Below are 23,012 nucleotides of genomic sequence, written 5' to 3' on the forward strand. Positions count from 1 at the left end.
GATGTTAATTTAGGCACGTGAGATCAATAGATTCAAAATCTTGCCTATATCTCAACTTTCAAAAGGGGAGATATTTTTTAATGCTATGCTAAGTATAACTTTGTGAATGCCCATTAATCAACCACTATGCACAGGCACATTGATTTCATTCTCACGCTAACCTGTGAGATGAATATTTATGCTTTTTAATAGATGAGTAACCTGATAATTCTGGAAAATATATCTGTCTATACCAGTGGGATTACATATTAATGAATTAAACTCTGAATTTCTGATTTAATATGATCAAATAGAGTCATCGATTCAAGTTTTTCCCCTAACCTTTACTTAAACTTGTAGAACTTTGTAAATGTTGCCAGTGTCAACTAATCTTCGGAATGCCTCTAAATATATCTCATAACAAATTTTAAGAAATCTATCCTTAATGAAAAAGAATTTAAAGTTTTTCCTGTAAGCCCTGTGTTTTATATAGTATGTGTGTGTGTGTGTGTGTGTGTGTTTTGTATGAAAAAGGAGAACAAATCTGTTTGCTCCCTCTGAGCTTCTTTGAGTTATAGCCCCTAATGTGAGCTAATCCATCTCCTTCTAATCTTTTAATTTTAATATTTCTCAAAAAGGGTAATAAGTAGCCTATATAATATTGGCTATAATATCTTAATATAAATACAATTTTTTAAAGTTCCCGATATTATATTGAAAGGGGAATTCACCTTAAAATCTATGCAATGCACTGTTATAATATAGGATATTCTCCTTGATTTTCATAACTTCTACTGCTAATATGGAGAGCTTCCATTGATATTGACTGAAGTGAGATCCAAAACCTTTTGGAGTCAAAGCTTTTAATTTTGTTCGATAGAAAATATACTGGGAAGACTGTTCTGGGTGTTGTTCCCAGGTGCCATATGCAGGAACTGATTTTTTTTCCTGGGAGTTGTACTATATAATTAAATATTTTCAATAGGGAAAACCCTGGTGGAGAAGGAGTGGATATGTTAAATAATGTGGTCTCTTAAATAAAGTATGTACCTGAAGTTCTGAAGATAATTTTAATATCAAACTACAGCTGAATTGCTTTGTGAAGTGCTTAGTACTGAATTTAGCAACTAAAGAGCTGGGGGAAAAAAATCCCAAGTTAAATATCTCAAATCTGCAGTGCAGACTTAGGAATTATCTCACTGATTATGAAGGCACAGTAGTAACTGGCTGAAATGATATTCCTTTGTTCTGAAGTATAATAAAAAACAAATAGTTTTTCCTTTATTTTAATCGATTTGGGTAAACAACTAGCAATATTATTGTTCCAAAAGCATAGTTCTGAGAGGAACACCAGATTGCCTCTAAATTATACTCTCCCCTTATGGTTAATTTGTCACTACTCCACTAATTTGGTATTTCTGTGCCATATTGAAAAAATCAGGGAGTAGAACAGGATTGCTGCAAGAATCATCCTAGAAAACATAAAAGATATCTTGAGCATTGCAGTGGTCTTTACTGCTTGTTTTAGAGTTGGCAGGCATTCAAGGTCTTTGTGGAAGCTATAATTACTCTTACTTTATTCATAGAGAAAGTATGCACATAGTTGTCTAGATTTATGCATGTTTAAGGAACTTCTCTGTAACCCATCTGGTAGCTGAGAATTGTATAGTAGATATATCCCATTAATACTTAGGGGCTAGTTCAAATTTTGCTTAAAGAAGTAACACAATTTTGAGATGCAACATAAGATGCGATAAAAATCTCGGGCTCTACTGTGGCAAAAAAAAAGAAAAAGGAAAAGAATCTCTTATTTGCAATATGCTCTTATGTCATTTAACCATTCTGAGTCATATTTTCCTTATCTTCCTAATGGGCACTGCTGACCCGGAAAATAGATAATCAATAATGTTAATGATTTGTGACATTTTCAAAATATCGTTAAAGCAAAGTATTTTATATTTGTATGTGTGCTGTTTTACCAACCAGTCAATAGAGACTATTTTATATAACCATCCAACAATTCGGTAATACTGAAGAAGCATTTGAAAAATGTGCTTTAATATTTGGAATGAAGAACATAAAAGTAACATTAACAGTATTAAAAAATAATTTATTTCAAATACATTAGGCTATTTTTCTTTGTGAAAATCTGTAGAGAGGGTTATAAAGTGAACATCGACTGTTTTCTTTCAATAAGGCATTTGGAGAAGGCAAGGCAAGAGGGAAAGATGTCTCATCTTGCAACCAGACAACCAATGTTTTCAATTCTGGTTCTACTAAATATAAATGTTTGTGTCCTTTGGAAAATTGCTTTATCTTTTAAACCTAAGTTCGAGTTATTTTGACCATCTGAGAAATGAAGGTATTGGAACCTCAGCAGTCCTGTAAGGATTCACACGAAGTTTAAGAGAACAGTCAAGATACTAACTTGGTTCTTAACAGATACTCAACAAATGCTATTTTCCATTCTTCAATCTAGGGGAAATGAGACGAATTGGTATATTCTCCTATCTATAAATAATTTTCATGTTTGAGGCATTATGTCCTTATTTTGATTAATATTTATGAAAGGATTCTTGAAGAGTAAAATAAATCACATACCCATAACCTTTATCAGACCAGTGAAGCTCAAAATTCTTGTTTAATGAAAAAATACATAGACCTTATTAGACAACGGTTTTCCATTCTATTTTTAAAACACATTTAAAATACTAGATTATTATACAAAGCATTTCTAAAGATTAAAAAGTTCAAAAGAATATTACATAAGTAAACAATTAATTCAACATAACCACAACTAAAATCTCACCTTGCCTATGAACATATTCATGGTTATTATCAATTACTCCTTTCTGCAGTATTTGAGTAGATCTGTTTATTCCCTTAATTATACTCTCATAGACTGACAACACACAACTCTCCCGTGTTCTGGTGATAACTGCTTTCTGAGAGGAATCTTCACACTGTCATGTATTCACAGGAGGCAGGGCATCATTATAAGTTACAATCATCCCATGTTCACTTAAAGTTACTGCCTGAATACTATCGTGTTATACTTTTATCATATATAACATTTATAACACTAACTACATGGTAACACATTTTAATTTTTGTTCAATAAGTATATAAGGAGTAACTGTTATGTGTTTTTTGTTCATAGTGAAAAAACGATGGACGGGCTCATTTCCATTATGGAGGAGACAGACAATACACAAATACACACATAAAATATCAAAGCAAGTTATAGTAAGTTCTATGAAAAAGAATGAACTGTTTTGAGAGAAGAACAAGAGAAGGTCGTTTAGATGAGTTGGATCGAGGAAAACACCGCGGAGGAAGTGACATGGTGCTCTGACCAGCCCTGAGCTACCAGAAGACCAGAAGGGCTAGAGCAGTGACCCGTGAGCAAGACATGCAGGGACGGATGGTGAGACAGGAGTGCACGTAAGATTAGACCAAGGGAGTAGTGTTATGGAATTAAACTTCCGTTCTGAGGGTGATGGAAAAATTAAAGGTTTTAAGCAGGTGAGTGATATTTATCAATTTAAATTTTATTCGTAACAAATGTATCCCTCACGTAATAGGATACATACAGTTCATCCAATTTGAAATGAAAAGGCTGATTTTCTTTGTAAAACCAGACCTCTTCCTAGGAAAGATTAATATGGTGACTAGGTGATCATGGGGCTGGGCGTTTTAATATGAGCTGGATTCCACTGCAGTTCATTCTTCTCCATCATATTCGAAATTTTGAAATAATCTGATTATTCGCTTTCGGTCTTCCTAACATCAACCAAACTAAATATGTCATTAATCTCCTAGAACTCCAAATTTCACTACCTGAAGCATTATTTTGTTTTTAACCTCACAGTATCTAACATCATATCATTTACTTGCAAATATTCACTCTTCAAAATGCCCTCTTCCAAAGCAAAATAACAAAAACAAAAACAAACAAACTAAAAATCCTCCCACCTCCAAAATAAAATGAGTAATGTTTGACTGGAAAATATACAGAAAAAAAAAACCTTTTAAAAACTAGAACTAAAATTATAGGTACTAAATATACTCAAAATGAAGAACAACTAAATATGCTTTGTCAGCAGCAGCTGATTATATCAGAAAAATACAAATGGGGCAAATATTTCTTACACTATAAATGATATCTATTCTGCTTAATTTAGAATTGCATTAGCTAACTGAATTCACAATTAGAGTAGTACAAAAAATTTCTATATCGCTCTATCAGTACCAAAATAAATAAATGCATAGATTGCAATGTATGATGGGGAAATACAACATGATCACCTTTGGGGGCATAATCTAGAAGTAGGGGTAAAATTTTAAACAATGCGAACATTTTTAGAATCTGGTATATCTGCATTCAGCTCAATTGCCTTCTTAAAAATAAGAGATCAGCCCTTACTGTTACAATTTCCTTACACAAGGACAAGTTACTCTCTGAACCCAAAATTAATTTGCACCTCAAGAAATGTAGGTGAAGAGTTACCCATCTGCCAGGTAAGAAATTGCTTTAAAATACAATAAAAGTGTTAGCTTTCCTTAAAATTGAATTTACACCTTGCTTCAGTGGGGTGGAGAATAGGTAATAAGTTCACTCTATTATGTGATTTATGGTGTCTGGGCAATTTTTCTATACTTTCCCAAAGGATTTCCTCTCCTATTTTTATGGAAATAAGACAGACACCTGTAGGGGGAGTCAAAGGCAGTACAGAAACAGCTAGAGAGGCCAAAAGAGAATTCAATCACTTTATCTGCTCTATATTGGATGTTTCTCAACCGATTGCCAATAAGTGATACCCCCTTACAGATGCTAACGTGATTTCCTGCTGTTGTTATCTGCTGCTGAGTTTTAACTGATATATTGAATACAAAACAGTCTACTGCCATGTTTCCATTATTATTGCATGTCCCTGAGGTTTTCAAATGGGGCTTGATTATGTGCTGGATTACAGTAAAAAATGTTCGTCTAACTCATCCGTCATATACAGATCGCTAGCTGTGCTGCACGGAATACACTGGACTGTTCTAAGAAGAGTGAAAATTAATCATGGAAGAACCAGGTTCATTAGGGTGCTGAGAACAGTAAGTGTTGGAATCACTGGAGAAGCCATGGGGGTATGAGAATACTCAGGCACATGAACTTGCTTAGCCTGCAAACCAAGCAGAATCACTTGCTCCTGGGTGCTAGCAGTATCTGTATCCATTTTATTCCCTTGTCTGGAAATTTCTTAGATTATTGTCGTCTTTAAGGTATCTGAGGGTGTAATCACTCATTTATTCAAGATACATTGGCACCTACTATTTGTTCTTGGACACTGATCAAGGTGCCAGGGAAATAGTGAGGACAATTCTTTGAAATTTTAATTCAGAATTTAGAGCAACGGAAGCATTAAAAATGGTGATCTAAACAGGGTTATTAACTTTTATCATGTTATACTGGGAGAAAGGATGGAAGGAAGGAAGGAAGGAAGGAAGGAAGGAAGGAAGGAAGGAAGGAAGGAAGGAAGGAAGGAAGGAAGGAAGGAAAAAAAGAGGGAGGGAGGGAGGAAAATAATGCATCTATTATCATCACCATTTTATAAAATAAAGGACATTTTAACAACCAAAAATTATTGAAGAAGACTTAAGATGAGAATGAGTGATGGTGCATTATATCTCCTAGTGTGTGGCTTTGTGGAAAATCAAGATAGATTCTTACCAGTCTATAGACCGATATTTGCCAAACACTGATCAAGACACAGAGACAGAAAAGAGTCACAAACAATACATGTGAGTGGGTGGTTTGGGGTCACACTGGTCGAACAATGATATGGTCTAGAAAGTGAGAGCTTTTCAACAGAAAATGATAGAAGCTTTGGCGTGATGTTTGAGTATGGGTTAGTTAAATATAAGATGATAGCTTATAAGTAGGATATAAAAAGCAATGCGTACACAGAGTGGCACAGTAGCTGGCATGCATCGGGGGAAAGGTAAGTGGTTCTATAAGGAGGGTACAGATCGCCTGTCTGGGACACCTGAGGAAAACAGGTAATTTTGAAGTAGACAAGGCTGGAAACAACCTAGTGCTTAAGGCCTAGGATAATATGAAGGCCTGGGATAAAATCTTATATTGAAATTTATGGGGAGTCAGTGAAGGATTTTAAATAAGAAACAGTTAGTTACAAGAAGATATCAGAGATAGATGGTGATGGATGCTATGACGTGCTGCCCAGGTACCACCGTGAGAGGCAGCGGCTCTCAGCCTTCATCCCTGCAGGCGCTGACTGGGCTGGGGAGAGGCACACAGACAGATGATGAAGGTATAAAAGCCTGGCCTGTCCACCGGAAACGAGATCTCTGAAGTACGATCTCCTCTCATTTCCTCGAGTTGATGTGCTGGGGCTGCCTGTGAGACTGCATCACAGCTTGACCTCTCTCTCTACCCAGCTCTGCTTCTAGAAAGCGGAAGAGCTGCCTCAGGGAAGAGCTTAGATTGTCCGGAGTGTTCAAGGAAGGGTCGAACCTGATTTGTGTGAGTGCAGATTTTAAACATGTTTAATTTAGACATAAAACAACTGAGCTGTAAACGTACTAGAGAAAATCAGGAGATTTTTAAAAAGTCTTATCATCTTTGGATAGAAAATCCTAAGTATTAAAAAAATCCAAAAACCTTTAAAAATTGATAAAATCAAATGCACAAAAATGTAAAAGAAATTGAAACAGTCTTAGAAAAGGACTCTGTCTTTCGAATAAAAATTCAAATGGAAAATAGGGGGAAAAAATTGCTCCCAAATGAAAGAGAAATGCCCGCAGTTTATTTAGAGATAATTCGGATAATTTAATAAAATAGAGATGATCGACTTGAGAAATCCGTGGGGGTTTGTTTTGGCAATCATTTTTAGAAGAGAGAGAAAATGAAAAGCTTAAGGATGAGTCCATGACCCTTGCCCTAATTAATGACTAAGGAAGGACAGAATTTTATTGTTTGCTTTTTTTTTTTTTTTTTTTGGTAGGGAGGAGGGTGAGAATATATTGACATGTTCCTTTCAATAGACAACGGACAGTAGATTTTCTAGTAAACAATGGAACGCACAGGTTTGGAAACCAGTATGGCGAGAGGGGACATTCCATACTGTGACAAAGAAAGATCATGGACTTGGTTCCTGGAACCGTCTCCTGGTACCGACAAGCCACAGCCCAAGTTACTTCTCTGTGGCTCAGAATCCTATGCTTAGTGTGGAAATAATAATAATGGCTATCTCGTATTGTTAGGGCAAGTATATGATTTAATAGATGTCAAGTGCTTAAAGCAAATTTGGCACGTAGTAAGCTTGTTATACACGTTAACTGTTATTTGTCTTAGCGATATAGATACCTGAATCTTCAGAATACAGATAGGCATTTGCCCATTGAAAGTACTGGTAAGAATAAGGTAGAACGAAAAAAGGAATAGTTCTGAGTATGGAGACTTTAAGAAATCTGTGGAATACTTGGCACCAAGACAAGCAGAGAAGGTCTACTCAAGAGAAAGAAATATGGCGAAGTCCATTTTCAAATATATATTCAAGTATTGAAGCCTACTTCCTCGAGAGGTAAGCACTGAAGTGTATTTTTAGTATTCAGTGGTTATAGTTACTCTCTGTATTATAACTATACATAATCTCTGTTGGGAATTTGGATGGCTTTTAATAACAACACAGAGTAGTGGATCTGAAGGATGGCTGCGTCTCTGAATTTTGCTTCCTATTTCCAAACCTTACTCAGATATTCACAGTTCTGATCTTCAAAACAGTGTCTGACGGTTAGCAGAAAATGGCTACATTAAGAAAGAGAATATTGCCTAATATTTTTAAGGAATTATGTTATACACTTCTCAATTTTGAAAGAAAATAATTCACCTCCAAAGGTAAATGGAATTTTTTTTTTCCTTGCTCTAATTGTAAAATATTAAAATCACTCACTGACTATCTTTGTAAAAGCTCGGTGCTTAAGATTCCAGAAACAGTGCCTACTCTCATTTCAGATAATGAAGTACAGTGACTGTGTTGCATCGACGTAATGCTATACATATCACTCTTTCCTGCTCCCCAAAGTCCACTTTAAAGTAACATTACTGTATCAAAATTACAAGTTGAATTACATGAAAATTTCCAGTAAGAACAACTCTCAATAATGAGCGAGCTGTGTGAAATTTCTTTAACGTTATCTTAATTAATTTGCCATTTCTATTTCAAGACAAAAAAGAGCATTTTTATAAGAAATAAAATTTTTTATTCAGCATTTCCTGGAAAAAAAAATATATATATATATTTTCCAGGAAATGCTGAATAAAGAATTTTATATATTATACACACACACACACACACACACACACACACACACACACATATGTGTGTGTGTGTATGTGTATTTATATATACCAATCAGATATATATAAATTTCTAGTTATTGGTCTTCCACTTTGGGGGAGCACATCCTCTAGCAACACCTTGGGAAAACTTATATAAGAAAATCTTACACACTTGAAAATGTCTTTATTCTACCATCACACTTGATTGAAAATTTGGTCATGTATAGAATTTCAGGCTGGAAATGATTTTTTCCTCCATCATAATTTTAAAGGACTTTGTCTAGTGACTTCTAGCTTATATATAACCTGCTTCTTCTATCTTCCTCTCACCAATGTAGGTCCTAAAATTTGTCTTTTATTCATGGTTTTTTCAAATTTCATGATGATTTTCCTCTGTCTCCTTTGACGGTTATTTTCCTACATAAATTGGTCTGAGCTCTCAGTGAAACCTTTAAATAAAGGATCTTTATATTTCTGTTCTGGAAAGTTGATAATATTATTTCTTTTATATTTTATTCTGTTCACTTTCCCTCTTCACGAATGATCCTCTGATTTTTAAAATCTATATTTTATCATCTACTCTGTCTTTTTTTCTCTACCTTTCTACCATTTTCTAATTTCCTACTTATGAGTGAAATTCTTCAACCTTAGCTACTAATATTCTACAGGTTTTTTTTTTTAACATTTCTATAGCTATATATAACATGATTTACCTCCTATAACATACAGTCAATCAATCACTAATAAAGTGATTACTCTATTCTCCACAGAACCAGTCTCAAATTCCCATCCATTTGTTTACTCCAGATCAAAGTCCAGGATTTCTGGTCATTGTCCACCAGGCTCGGGAATGAAGAGGTCACGGTGGCAGGAATGGAGGTTATCCACAAGCTCAGCAATGTGGGCATGGCTCACTGTGGCTACTGGCTACAGCTACCCCTGGGCGCCAAATCTGCCAACAAAACAGATCAATACTGAGGCCCCCGAAATGGCGACACTCCCCAAATTGTTCAGCCGGCTACATGGTGGCGGGCTGACTACATTGGACTGCTTCTATCATAGAAGGGACAGCATTTAGTCCTCACTGGAATAGACATTTACTCTGAATATAAATTTCCTTTCCTGTATGTGACACTTCTGACAAAACAGCCACTAATGACATTCAAAACGCCTTATCCACAGTCACGGTCTGATACACAGCATTTCTTCTGATCAGGGAAGTTACTTCTCAGGCAAAGAAATGTGACAATGGGTCCGCGCTTCTGGGACTCACTGGCCTTACCAAGTCCCCAATGCCATGAAGCAGCTTGTTTGACAGAATAACAGAATGACCTTTGGAAGACTCAGTTACAGTGCCAGCTATGTGGCAATACCTTGAAGAGCTGGGACACCATTCTCCAGAAGGCTATATATGCTCTGAATCAGCATCCAATACATAGTACCATTTCTCTGACAGCCAAAATTCACAGGTCTAGGAATCAGAGGTGGAAATGGGAGTGACACCACTCAACATTATCCCCAGTGACACACTGGCAAAATTTTAGTTTGTTTCCATGACTTACTGCTTTGCTGACCTAGATGTCTGAGTTCTAGAGGCAATAATAACGCTTCTATCAGGAGGCAAAACAATGATTCCATTGACCTGAAATGTAAGACTGCCACCTATCTAATCACTTTTGGCTCCTTATGCCACTGATCAGCAGGCAAAGAAGTGTGTTGTGATGTGGGCTGAGGTCATTAATTCCGACTACCTAGGAGAAACTGGACTACAACTCTACAATAGAGGTAAGGAGGGGTGTGTCCGGAATACCGGAGAGCCCTCAGAGTGACTGACAACCCATCCAGGAAGGACAACTAATAGCCCAGACCCTCCAGAAACAAAGATTTGGGTCACCCTACCAGGTAAAGAACCATGAGCAGGTGAGGTGCTTCCTGAAGGCAAAGGGAACTGGAATGAGGTAGTGGGAAAAAGATAATTATAAATACCAGCCAGGATCACATGACCAGTTACAGAAACAAAAACTAGTCATGAGTATCTCTTCCTTATTTTGCTATGAATATATTTGTGTGTGTATCTAACGATATCTTTGTTTTCATTCCTCTCTTATTTCTTTATCATGTAACATAAGATGTATCACTTTTATATCATAGCATTTAAGTATTGTTGATTTTATGTCAGAGTAGTTAAGTTATGAGCTATTAAGGAGAAGAGTGAACATCACTAAAGAACTTTACTTCCTCTTCTAGGGAAGGGATTAGTGTAATTTTGGTTGAATGCAGGACAGTTATATCATGTTAGGCAGAATTATGACCTTGTTATTGTTTTTAATTGGAGATGAAGTACAGTTTAAGGAGACACACATGGATGCCACGTTGACAAGGAGCAGACATATATAGTTGATTTCATGTGTCGACTCCACTGGCCATGCGGCACCCAGATTAAACATTATTTCTGGGCGTGTATGTGAAGATGTTTCCGGATGAGATTAGCATTTGAGTCCATGGACTTGTTAAAGCAGATCGTCCTCCCAAAAATGAGTGGGCATTATCTCGTCTGTCCAGGGCTTGAATACAACAGAAGGCGGAGAGCTGGGACATCCACCCTCACGTCATCTTGTCTCATGTAAACTCGTCTCCTTTCATCTCGTCTCATTTCTCCGGCCCTTGGATGGGGATTTATTTATATTGCTGGCCCCTGGTCCTACAGCCTTCGTGCTGAGACTGAATGACACTGCCATCTTTCTTGTGTCTCCAGTTCTCCAATGGTGGGTTACGGAGCTTCTCAGCCTCCGTGATTGCGTGAGCGAATTCCTTGTCTCAGGATGTATTTCCACGGGAATACAAATTAAGACAGGATATCACAAAGGGAGCAATCTACTCTCTCTCGGGGGAGGTAAGACAGGCTTAAAGTTCAGGAATCCCATGTCTTAAAGCAAAGATATGTCACAGCTCCCACGCAGCATCCTGGTGAGCCTCTCACTGCTCATAATTCGATGGCCACTCAGAAGGAGATGGCTGGAGGGAACTTGGATTATTAGTGAATAAGATTTGAAAGAAAGCTTGGTGTCATCAGATGAAATAATTGGATGGAGAAGGGGAAGTGTAGTAGCTAGGTGAACAGTCGTAACCCTTTAACTAAAATACAGGTAATAGTACAGCAATATAAGAAAATGCAAATAAAATAAATGTCAGTCAACTAACGAATAGAAAACCCAATCTAATTTCTCAGATCAGCACTATAGAAATAAGAGATTTAAGCTAAGGGATGGATTATGCATAATAAAACCCTAACATGAATCAAACTGACTGCTTTGTTTACCTGTTCTTACTCTGGCGCACTTAAGCACTGACTAAAATTCTCCTAGCCAGCCATTACCAGGGGAGATGAAAAATATGTAAGCAATTGAATACATTTCTAATAAAGCCTTAATAATTTTTTTAAGTAATGTATTTCAGGGGTACTCTGATTTGAACAAAATTACCTAAACCGTATCCATTTTGAAAGATTTGTGATACATTTGTTGTAAATTCCATCATGATATTAATACTTTATACAAATCTGGATTTGAGTATTGAAATTGAATGGAGATGTAAGTTTGGTACAGAAGAGGAAAAATGAACATCTGTAATGAAATACATGACGTCAAAAACATTAGATGTGGAATAGGCTTTAGGGACCATTGTTGCTATAGTCTCTCAAGGTCACAGAACCATGACAAAGGCAAACTATGAAACTTCAAAAGCCTAATAAAGTTTATGCCACATAAACAATTCTGAAAAACAACTTTCTGGTAGAGTTTAAGAGATGAGGAAGCTCAGAGCATGATTTAAGTAAAGCCTGGCAATAGTTGCACATAGTTTCAATTGGAAAGACAATCCCCGACTCTGGATTAGAGGAGGGGTCCCCAACTCCTGAGCCCAGTACCATGGCCTGTTAGGAACCGGACTGCAAGGCAGGAGGTGAGCAGCGGGCTTCTCTGTGTTTGCAGCTGCTCCCCAGCGCCAGCATCACCGCCTCAGCTCCACCTCAGATCATCTGCCTTAGATTCTCATAGGAGCACCGGTCCCTGGTGCCAAAAAGGTTGGGGACCGCGGGAGAATATAATAAAGTTATCTAAGGGAAACTGTATTTATTAGCATATAAAGGAAACTGTTCTATAGATAATTTTAGTAAGGTGTTTTGTTCTCCAAAAGCTGTTTTTTCATTTGGAGAACATTTTTATCTCCAAGAAGCTTAAGGGACTTCATTGTTGCTAGAAAGGAGGAGTGAGACTGTCATAGTGGGATTAATATTCTTTCCATCATTTATTTCACTGTTCGAACCATATTAAAATACTATTATCTATCAACTAATTGGAGTTTAGGGATCATTAGTTTAAGTATAATAATATTTTAAAAACAAGATGTAGAAAAATGGGAGCTAAATAAATGTCTCAGTGGACATAATTAAAGTTTAAGAATTTACCATACAGTTTTCAAAAGCTAAATAAGATACAAATGGCAATTAACTATAACACTAGAGCAAAATATTTTTGCAAATGGAAGATATCAAGCACTTCATTCCAGGGGCATAACATACAATGTTCTCAGAAATGGAAGTAGAATTTAAACATTACATGCTCATTTTCTTTGGCCTAATCGAAACATCAGCGAAACAACCTTTCCTCGAATCACGATTCGTTTCTGATAGAATTACAAAGACATTGTCTCTGTTACCAAAAAAAAAAAAAAAAAGGAAAAAAAAAGGAAAAGGAAAAGAAACATACACCCAAGTACATGAAGAGAATACAAAGCTAGAGACTTAGCGTCAAAGAATAATGATAAACACTATTACGTCAAGTTGCAGGGCCATGCTGAGCAGAGCAGCCCGTCTGGATCCGAGTCAACAAACGACAGATTATAGGAATACGTTAGAGGCAGCCTTAGACTGCAAAAGGCGGTTAGTTGCCCACAGACAACAACAAAGTACACTGGATACAAATGTCTTTAGAAATACAAAATGTGCTCCAAGTTTCAATTGCTTAAAAATATGACTGCAAACCGAAGTTTTGAAAATTCCAATAGCTGCCCAAGTACTACATTGAATAGATCAGAAATATGTGCTTGACTACGAGATGATTATAGTTATTTAACCACGGGGGAATAACATGCAGTGTCATTTCTATCTCTGCTTCCAGGATTCAGAGAATCCTCTTTCATTAGGAATCCGTAACTCATACAATACAAAAATACTGACCTTGGAGTAAGCATGTGATTTGAGAAGATGGTAATTTTAATTAATTATTCTGTTTTTGTGAGCAAGGACGCAGGAAAATCCTCTTCATATTGTCTTAGAGTTTGTCCTTAGCCTTAGGTGACGGGTGATCAGTCACCTACAGAGATGAGCAAGATTGACAGCTGGCATATTTCAAAAGTGGTTTAAGCGACCCTCTTCGCAGAGAGGAGACTCTACATGGACGCAGATGATCACAGCCCTGACCAGGTTCCTGCCGAGAGGCCAAAGCCTGGAAAATACAGCGAAGTGCTGACTGCGTGATGAGGGGCCCTTAGCACAAATTCCATGCTTGAGGATGCCAACCGCTTTCTCAGATACCACAGTCCTTCACTCCGCTTCACTCCAGGGTATTGTTTGTGTGTGCTTGATTATAAGCCTCCGATCCGCAAATTTGTTGAAGGAAAATATTATTGAGTATCATCTGTGCATCAGGAACTTTCCTAGGTGCTGGGGATGCAACAGAAACCAAAATAGAAAAAAGAAAAAAAAGCATGCCCTCATAGTGCTTTCGTTCTAGTAGGAAAAAAATGTGCTATTGTTTACACAGGAACTGGACCCCAGACCTTCAGATTAAAAATGTCAACGCTCATTTGGATGTGACATTCTGTGTACAATTGAGCATGTACATTTCTTCTCTCCCGAAGGAATAAAAAAGGCTTAACTGAAGAAAACACATACTGATTTATTGCATTTATTGCACGTGTGTGTGTGTGTGTGTGTGTGTGTGTGTGTGTGTGTGTGTGTGTGTGTGTGTATTCTCCTTAAGCCACGAAAAGCAGGAAGAAAATAATTAGAATTCACTCATGGGTGAAAAGGGACAATGGACAACTTGGACCTATTCTAGAGTAATACGAAGGAAAATGATCATATTTGAGAAAGAATAAATTGAGGAGAAATAATGCATAATTTTCTAAGAGAAAGCAGATCTCAAAAACAGTCATATCTGCTTGACTTGACACTTTTATATAACCCATCTATGGAAGTTGCTAGGTTCTGTCATATCCAAGGGCAATTTTCAGCTACAGGAGCTGCTTAGCACCTAGGAGTACAGATGGATGAGCCAACAAAGTCCCCCAATTTCTTACCCTCTTCTCATTATACCCCAGCTCCATGCGAGTCCTGTCTGAGTGACATGAAAGCTCCTGGGTGCCTTTGCTGTCCTTCAGACCTGCTCACTGCTTCCTCCGCAGGTAGCCTGCTTCCCTGACTACCTGTCACTTGAGTAAACTTACTTCTCTAAGCACATGTTCAGTTACTCTTTACATTTAGTTTAACTTAACCTTGAAGTGGAAACACGACGAGGAAGATTCAAAACACTTCTCAAATAAGTGCAGACATTATGTAGAAGTTATATTTCATATTGTATTATTACCTACAAGAACCATGGATTGAAATCACTTATAATAAAATGTCAATTTTACCCATTTTGAAATTATGTCTTAATATATATTTTAAGGTTGAGATAAGAGAATACAGGATGGGGCAAAATCCACACAGAAAAAACTGTATAAGTGAAAGCAGGTGGAACAGTTTGTTTCCAGTTTGATGCTATTATGAATAAAGCTGTTATGTAAACACCTGTTTTTTTCTTTGCTGTTTTTTAAATTTGTTTGTTTTATTTTTGTTTTTAGTGAATACAGACACCCATGTTAGTTGCAAAAGAAAGGATATGTCATGGGATATATGCAATGCTAAATTTTAATAATCCTACCAATCATTTTGCCAAAGTGGGTATATATCATTAGCATTATGGATAGTGTCTTTTTTCAGTTTAAGTTTGGTTTCCTCCAGCACTGTCCAGCACGTCCCTCTCAACTACTAACTGCAATCATAACATTCTGCCTTGAAGATGAAAGAAAGGGGGTCCGTATAATCCGCTCTATCAGAGGATGTTTCAGCCTCAGGAATGTGCTTCGTTCAGGTCCTCCTGCCCAGCATGACGCGATCACACTGGCCGCCAGCAGGAAATAATACGAACGGTTGAGTTTTGATCTCTAGTTTCACTTCCGGATTCAGCAACTCCTTTTCCTTCACCAGCCAGTCTGTGGCTGCAACACCACACCTAAGTTTTAAATTCTGAGCTCATGGATTCCCTATTTACTCCATTTTGATGATCAAATGTGACATAATCACTACTCTATAATAAAATGTGTAATTAATGGATACAAATGATTTTCATATGTAGCCCATCCACGTCATCTACGCTGTGGGCCTTGTCATCACTCATAGTGTGGCTACATATAAGATTTAATAATCAGAATGTCTTCCTCTCTTGCTACGTGTCTTCCTGTTCTTCCACTCCCGTAAGCGGGCTCACCCTAGTCTTTGCATTCATCTTGACCTCCGGCTGGCCCACCTATTTCAACCTCTTAGTCCCTCAGCCTCTCTCAACTTTTGCTTCCTTCCCTTTTCTGTGTCTCTGCTCACTAGTCACGAAGCCTTAACTTCTCACCTCAGTGTTGTCATGCTTCCCCCGTCTATATTCTGCTTCCGCTCCCCGACAGCTGAGTGCTCGCGGGAAAAAATGATGCAAAATCACATGGTCTGTTAATAAAATTCATCTCAACCTAACATTGACTATCATTCATGATCTGTAATCGTCCTGTTCCTTTCTCGCTGTACCCTGTGACACTCAGCTCAGGAGACCCACCTACATTCCTAAAGTCCCATACCCAAAGCACGGCCTCCTTGAATCTCTGAGCAGGTATTTTCCACCAGCATTCCTCACAATGTGACACGTGTGTATATCAGTACATGGAAGCTGTCAGCACATGGGCCTCTTGGGCTCCAACTCCAAACCTTTCTATTTTAAATTCAGGCATTCATGAAATATTTATTGACTATCTATGACACGTAAGGAATCATGAGAGTCGCTGCGGATGATATGTAAATGGACCAGCTGGAAACTCTCCCTTAATGAATTTAGATTTCTCCTTTGGAGCCTCTAATGCTTTTTAGTGTCGTCTTTCTTGAAAGTCTCTCTTGCTTGAAATTTGGTTAAACTTTGCTACCTTGAACTCGTCCATGTCTTTATGAGTGTTTTTTTCCTTTTTCATTTGTTTCTTTAATTAACATATTTTTTGTTTGTTTGATAAGCCTATATTGGATGCTTATTATGCTAGCCTATGGGTGTCTTCTCCTTGACTCTAAATAAAAATGACAGCAGTAAAAACAACTTATATTTATTGTTACCTTACTACATGTCAGTCACTATTAATCCATTTATTTTAATCCATTTAGTCTGTCTTTCGAACCCTGAATGTTATCCTCATACTTCCATGGCTTTCTTTTTATTCTTTGGGGTTCTTATCCATGGGGATATTTAAGTAATATCCGTGTATGAGTTTTCTCTTGCCACTACATAACACATTACCACGATTTTGCAGCTTAAGACAACACAATTCAGTACCTCGGCGTCTGCAGGTCAGGTGGGCTTGCTGATTTTTCTAACCTCCCATCTTACACAGCTGAACTCAAAGTGTCGATGGGACTGGATGACGATCAGGAGGCCACGGGGCAGGGAGAATCGCTCCCACACTGACCAGCACGTTGCAGAGTTTCATCCCTTGTGGTTGCAGGGGTAACACCGCCTTCCTTCACCAGCTGCCAGTTGGGGAGCTTCTCAGCCACCAAAGGCTACCTGGAGCCCCCATCATGCTGTGCCCCTATTTCCAACCCACGAGTCCTCCTCATGCTTCATTCAAACCTCTGACTTTTTCTGCTGTATTTTGTCTGTTTCCTACTGGAAAAAGTTCTCTGTTTTTTAGGGCTCATTTAATTAGATTTAGAGATTGAGTCAACTGGGTAAGCCAGGGACCACTCTCTATTTTGAGGTCTGAAATCTTAATTACATCTACAAAATCCCTTCCTGTCCTTTTGCCATGTAACCTAACATAGTCACAGGTCACTGGGATTAGGCCGGGAAGGTCTTTGAGAGGCCACACCAGTCAGTCCCCATGCGCACACTCATTATTCCAAAGCCTCATTCCGCCGCTCAGTTTTTGTCTTCTTGTCCGTTCTTAAAATCTTTATTGCCCACTGACTTAGTTCCAACACTGTGCCGTTGGCTCGGAATTCAAAGGAGAGAAGGCTCCACCCTTGACGATCCACAGTACAATGCAAAAAAAAAAAAGAAAAAAAAAAGAAAATAGTTGCAGTTTGGTAAGTAAGCTGTATGCCATAAAAATGTACCAACTGCCATTGGAGCACAAAGGAGATTTTCCTTGAAAAAAATGCCAGTTGAATATTTTCAACACTTGCATGCCACTGGAAGAAAATAAACATTTAGATTTCTAAAAGTGAATTTATAATATAGGCCACATCTTGAATTAGTCTAGCTCCCTCTGCTAATTTTATTGCTTCCATTAAATTTTGCTACTGTTCACCCTTTAACTCAGTTTTGAAATTGTGGAGTCTTCTTTAACTCCTCCTGCATTGGATTAGTAAGGCTGACATAATGACAACCATAACATGGGTAACTTAAAACAACAGAAATGTATTCTCTCACAGTTTCAGAGGCCAGAAGGCCACGATCAAGGTGTTGGCAGGTTTGGCTATCCAGGTGACATCTGTTCGATGCCCCTCTCCTAGTTTCCGGTGGTTTTCAGCAATTCTTGGTGTTCACTGGCTTGCAGTTGCATAACTCTAAATGCTGGCTCGAAAGTCACACATCACATCCATCTTTGCTTTGAGTGTGTGTTGCTATAACACTTCTCTTCTTCCTACAAGCAGGCCAGTCAAACTGGATTAAAGGACCACCTAACTCTAGAATGACCTCATTTTCACTCGATGACATCTGCAAAGACGTTCTTTCAAAATAAGGTTATATTCACAGGTTTTTATGGGTAAGGTCTAGAAAAAAAAAAAATTAGGGCCTGCAATTCCACTCCTAACAGCTCCCTTGCCCCATTTCTTTATAAATATCAAACATTTTGTAAATTCTAACCTACATCTTTCATTCCATTCCCACCATCAGTGCTTCAACTTCAGGTATCCATTTCCCATCACAATGTTATCACTAGCATTTCTCCCGCTAAATATGTTCCAAGCTGTTTTTAAAAGGGAGGTGGTGAATCATGTGAGCATATTCATTCCATAATCGGTCATTTCCCTAGAATTATAGTCCTCACATTTATGAAGAACAAACATGTTAAACCAATGCATATATGTGTTAAAATGCATTTAAAATAGTAAGACAATCTTTCTGACTTTTATATGTTAATCATTAGACACATAAAATAATTTCATTTAAAAATGTATAACATCTTTCCACATATTCCTATTATAGAATTAATCTAAGAACCAAGAGTATATCATTTAAAGTTTTTATATGCTAGATTTAATAATATTGGGTTAAACCTTTTGCTTTACCGCATGAAAGAGGTGAACAAATTCTATATTTTCCCTTAAAATTATTTTCAAAATATTTTCTTGCCTGCGTTCATAGACCAAAATTCTGATCCTTGAATTTCCCAAAGACATATGCTAGAGAAAAAAAACTGCATATATGACAAAATCTTTACTATTCTCAAGAATCAGAATTCTAAAATGAAAACTGGGAATTAGAATTCATGGCACACTTTCTTTTTCTATTACACTCTATTTTTGATATTCCTGAACTGTTTATCCATTTCCCAAATAACTGATTTTTTTCTAGATTCACATACTATGTTAATATTAATGTTTTTTAACTACTGACATAGAATGCCAGCACGCAATCGGGCATTAATCTGTATGAAGTTTACATTTTACATCAGGTTGATACATCAAAGTTCTGACCCATGTTTTATGGATGGAGCATGAAGAAACACAGAGCACACCTACAGAGTGTTTGACTCCACTGTGCCGATGATGGGCCAGATTCACATTATTTAATGATCTGTACAAACTTACAATATGTATGAAAACAGAAGACTGTTTCCATGAGTAACTCATATAACAGGAGGGGAAGATAGGTAAAGAGCTGTCTGAATCGATGTTTTAATAATTACTATCTCTGAAATGCCTCCGACGAAGTTCTCAGAGGCTTTCAAAAGTGATATATAGTTTGCATAAATATTACATAGTACTTAAGCTAAATTCATTTTTGAAATAAGGTCAATTTTTTAAAATGAGTTTTAATTTAGGGCTTACATAATACTTCGGTTGTTAAAATACTTAAAATAGTTCTATTTAAATTCTTTTTTAGAAGGAATTATTACAAGATAAGAAAAAGAGGACAATTTTATTTTCTCTTTTTACTTCTATCTTGAGGATTAGGATTTCATAACACATGAAAGGTCTTAGTGTTTTTAATGCACTGTGACTTTAAAACATTTTTATATTGATTTAGTCCATTGTGTAAATGCCTAAATCAAGACTTTGGTGACATATCAAGGGTAATTACCAATGAACTTAAAGATGGCCACGCTTCTTTGTACTATTGCCCTTTCTTTATCCTACACGTCATGAAACTCTGCCCATTAAAAATACATATTCATTTATTCAGCTGCATACAAATACCCTCTTAAATTCCTACCCAATAACCAGATTTTTCACTTAAGTTCCACAATAGAGATTTAGAAATAATTCATCCATCCTGGGTGGCTAATACCAATCTTTCTTCAATAAGACAGAAGCATTGTCATTGTTCTCGAGCACTGGCAACTTTCCGATATCAACCATAAGTGCCACAGATGGGTTTCTGATTCTGTCCTCTAAAATTTAGTAGCCTGTGCTAAAATACATCTGACTTTTATTGGATCTGGTCATATTTTTCCACCATCGGCATTGCATTCATCATCAGCCCCTGCCGTGTCCACGCCACCTGCTTGCTCCATCTGTGCTCTCTCTCCGCGTCGGTCGCTTGCATCCTTTCTTTGCTTAGTTTTGCGTCTACTCACTCATTAGCTGCAAATGAAGCTTGTTGCTTCCCGTCTGGCAAAAGTGTATTGGGAATCTCTATTTTTCTTTTCCCAATCTTGCTTTACATAAAAATGAATGAAACCTTTAGTCTTTTCATACAGTCGTAATGTGTATTGACAGCTTTGTAAGTTAAATATTCAAAGGGATACAGTTCGTTTCAAAGTGACTGCAGATCAGGACATACTATTGTGCCTTAAGCAAGAGATGGATATTTTGAATCTCCTGCAGTGGGTTATTAAGAGACCTCTACTGGCATAAACACCTTCGTAAATTATTGCAAGCACTACTGAGATAAAGTATGTGGGTACACATGGGTACACATTTTTTTTTCATATTAATTAGCCATTTCTCAAAAAAAAAAAAAAACCCACAAAGTATCTTTGAGGTCTAATCAATGCTTCTATTTCCCAGAAAAGTTGTTAAAAAAAGAAGAGAGAGAGACCTTAGCTTCAGTAATTTTTAAAATAATTTTTAAATACTTCATAAATATATTTCACTGAATCATCTGAAAAGAAGCTACAATTGCTTTATCACTTATTCGTACATTTGTTTGTTCGCTTAATTATTTAACAATTATTTATTAAGTTTCTACAATGTGGAATGCATTGCATTGGATGCCTGCCGTTAAAGAACTCACAGTTTAACGGAAGTTAGGGTGTCATGGGATTCGAGAAGGGGCACAGAGCTATCAGCAGGCACAGGGCTCTGTCACAACTGGGAGTGCTGACTTGAACATGGAGAAGGTTCCTCTGAGAATTGGCAGGTAAGGGAACTTTGGCATAAAGATTCTAGGACTAAGAGCAGAATTGATTTAGTGAGGCATTGCACATCTTTGAAATACATACATCCTATCATTCCTTTAATGCATTTTATCGTTTCTTTTCCCCTTCCAAGCAACTTTCATCTACTGACAACTTGCCCGGTGTCATAATGTTTCAGTTACCTACATGTACTATTGTAATCTTATTTCAACATTTACTCCTAAGTCTGATTTATTTTCCTTTTATTTCATTCTACCTAGTACTCTTTTATTAAAAATGATTTGAATAATTAATAAACATACACAAAAAATATACCCGAAAGTGAGGAAATGTAAATACTCCTGTAATCGCCGTGAAACTTAAACACATACAGCTACGCCAATCTCCCAGGTCCCCCCGACCTTGACTCCTCCGGTCCCCACACTCTAACACGTCAGAAGTCAGTCACGTCTAGAATGTCGCGTAACTACCCTCATTCCTTTCACTCAATATACCACATAAGTACGCATCCCAAAGCAATACATCATTTACTTTTGCATGCTCAAGGATTTTATGGTAATACAGCATATTTTTTGCAATTTTCTTTTTTTTCACTCACCATTATATTTGTGAGGTTAATCTATTCCTGTGTGCAACTGTAGTTTATTCATTTTCACAGTTGTGTTGTATTTATTTGTTCTCCCGGGCTGTGGATTTCAAATTTTCTGGGCACTTCATCAGGTGAAGCAACACATTTTACATTTTCCTATGTAAAAGGAAGTTTTGAGATCATGCAAATATTCTGTTACACTCATTAACCCTGGTAAGGTTTTAGTTTTACTGTTAATAGATCTGCGTTACTTTTTAGTTTACTGTCATTGAACGAGGGTTGCTAAATTCTTTCCAAAGCCATCAAGAATTTTTCTTTTAATGGGATATTTTCTTGGGAGTTTATGGTATATTTAGATGTATTTCCACCATCTTTTGAGTTTCATTTGTGCAATTTTTCATTCAAGTAAAATCTTCTTTTACAATCATTCATAATTTTATTTTAGTTTTTCCAACTTTTTCCTTTTATATTTTTGAAATTATATTTTTTATATCTTCAGAGAGTTTTCTAGCTACTTTAATATTCACACTTAACAAATTCTAATATTGATCGGGATCTTTTATCCTTCTTAACATATTAGTACAAAGACCATATAACACTTAACTATGATTAATCTTCCTATCTCTTGATTTATAGGAAAATAAAGCTTATCTTTGTGATCCTCACACCACTTAAACCAGTCTCCTGGACCAGAAATTGAACAGGATGCCAATGGAACTCGAGATTTTCTGTTGGGCCCTGGAAATGATCAGCAAGCCCTCTGTGGGTCAGAGGCAGCTGTTTCCCAAATGCGAGAGGTCTTTAGTCTGTAGAGAGACTTTTTGAAGAGTTTGGTTTGTGGACTTAACCAATATCTTTTGTGGACTTAACCAATATCTTTTGCTTTCAGACAACACTGAAAAACTGAAATAACTAAAAAAATTAAGCCACCTACAGTTGAAATTTAAGAGAAAATACAAAACCCACCTTACTTGCAGGGGATGCTCATTTCCTTCATTTTTAAAAAACGGTAACTTTTGAATTTTTTCAGGCCAGATACCCAAGTAAACAGTCAACATTTCTTATATGTAAATGTCATTTAACTTGCAGTGCCACAGTAGCTTATATATAAAAAATAGCCTAGCTATTACTATAAGGCACACATGATATATG

Source organism: Pteropus vampyrus, unplaced genomic scaffold (assembly GCF_000151845.1).
Source record: "Pteropus vampyrus isolate Shadow unplaced genomic scaffold, Pvam_2.0 Scaffold119, whole genome shotgun sequence".
Lineage (NCBI taxonomy): Eukaryota > Metazoa > Chordata > Mammalia > Chiroptera > Pteropodidae > Pteropus > Pteropus vampyrus.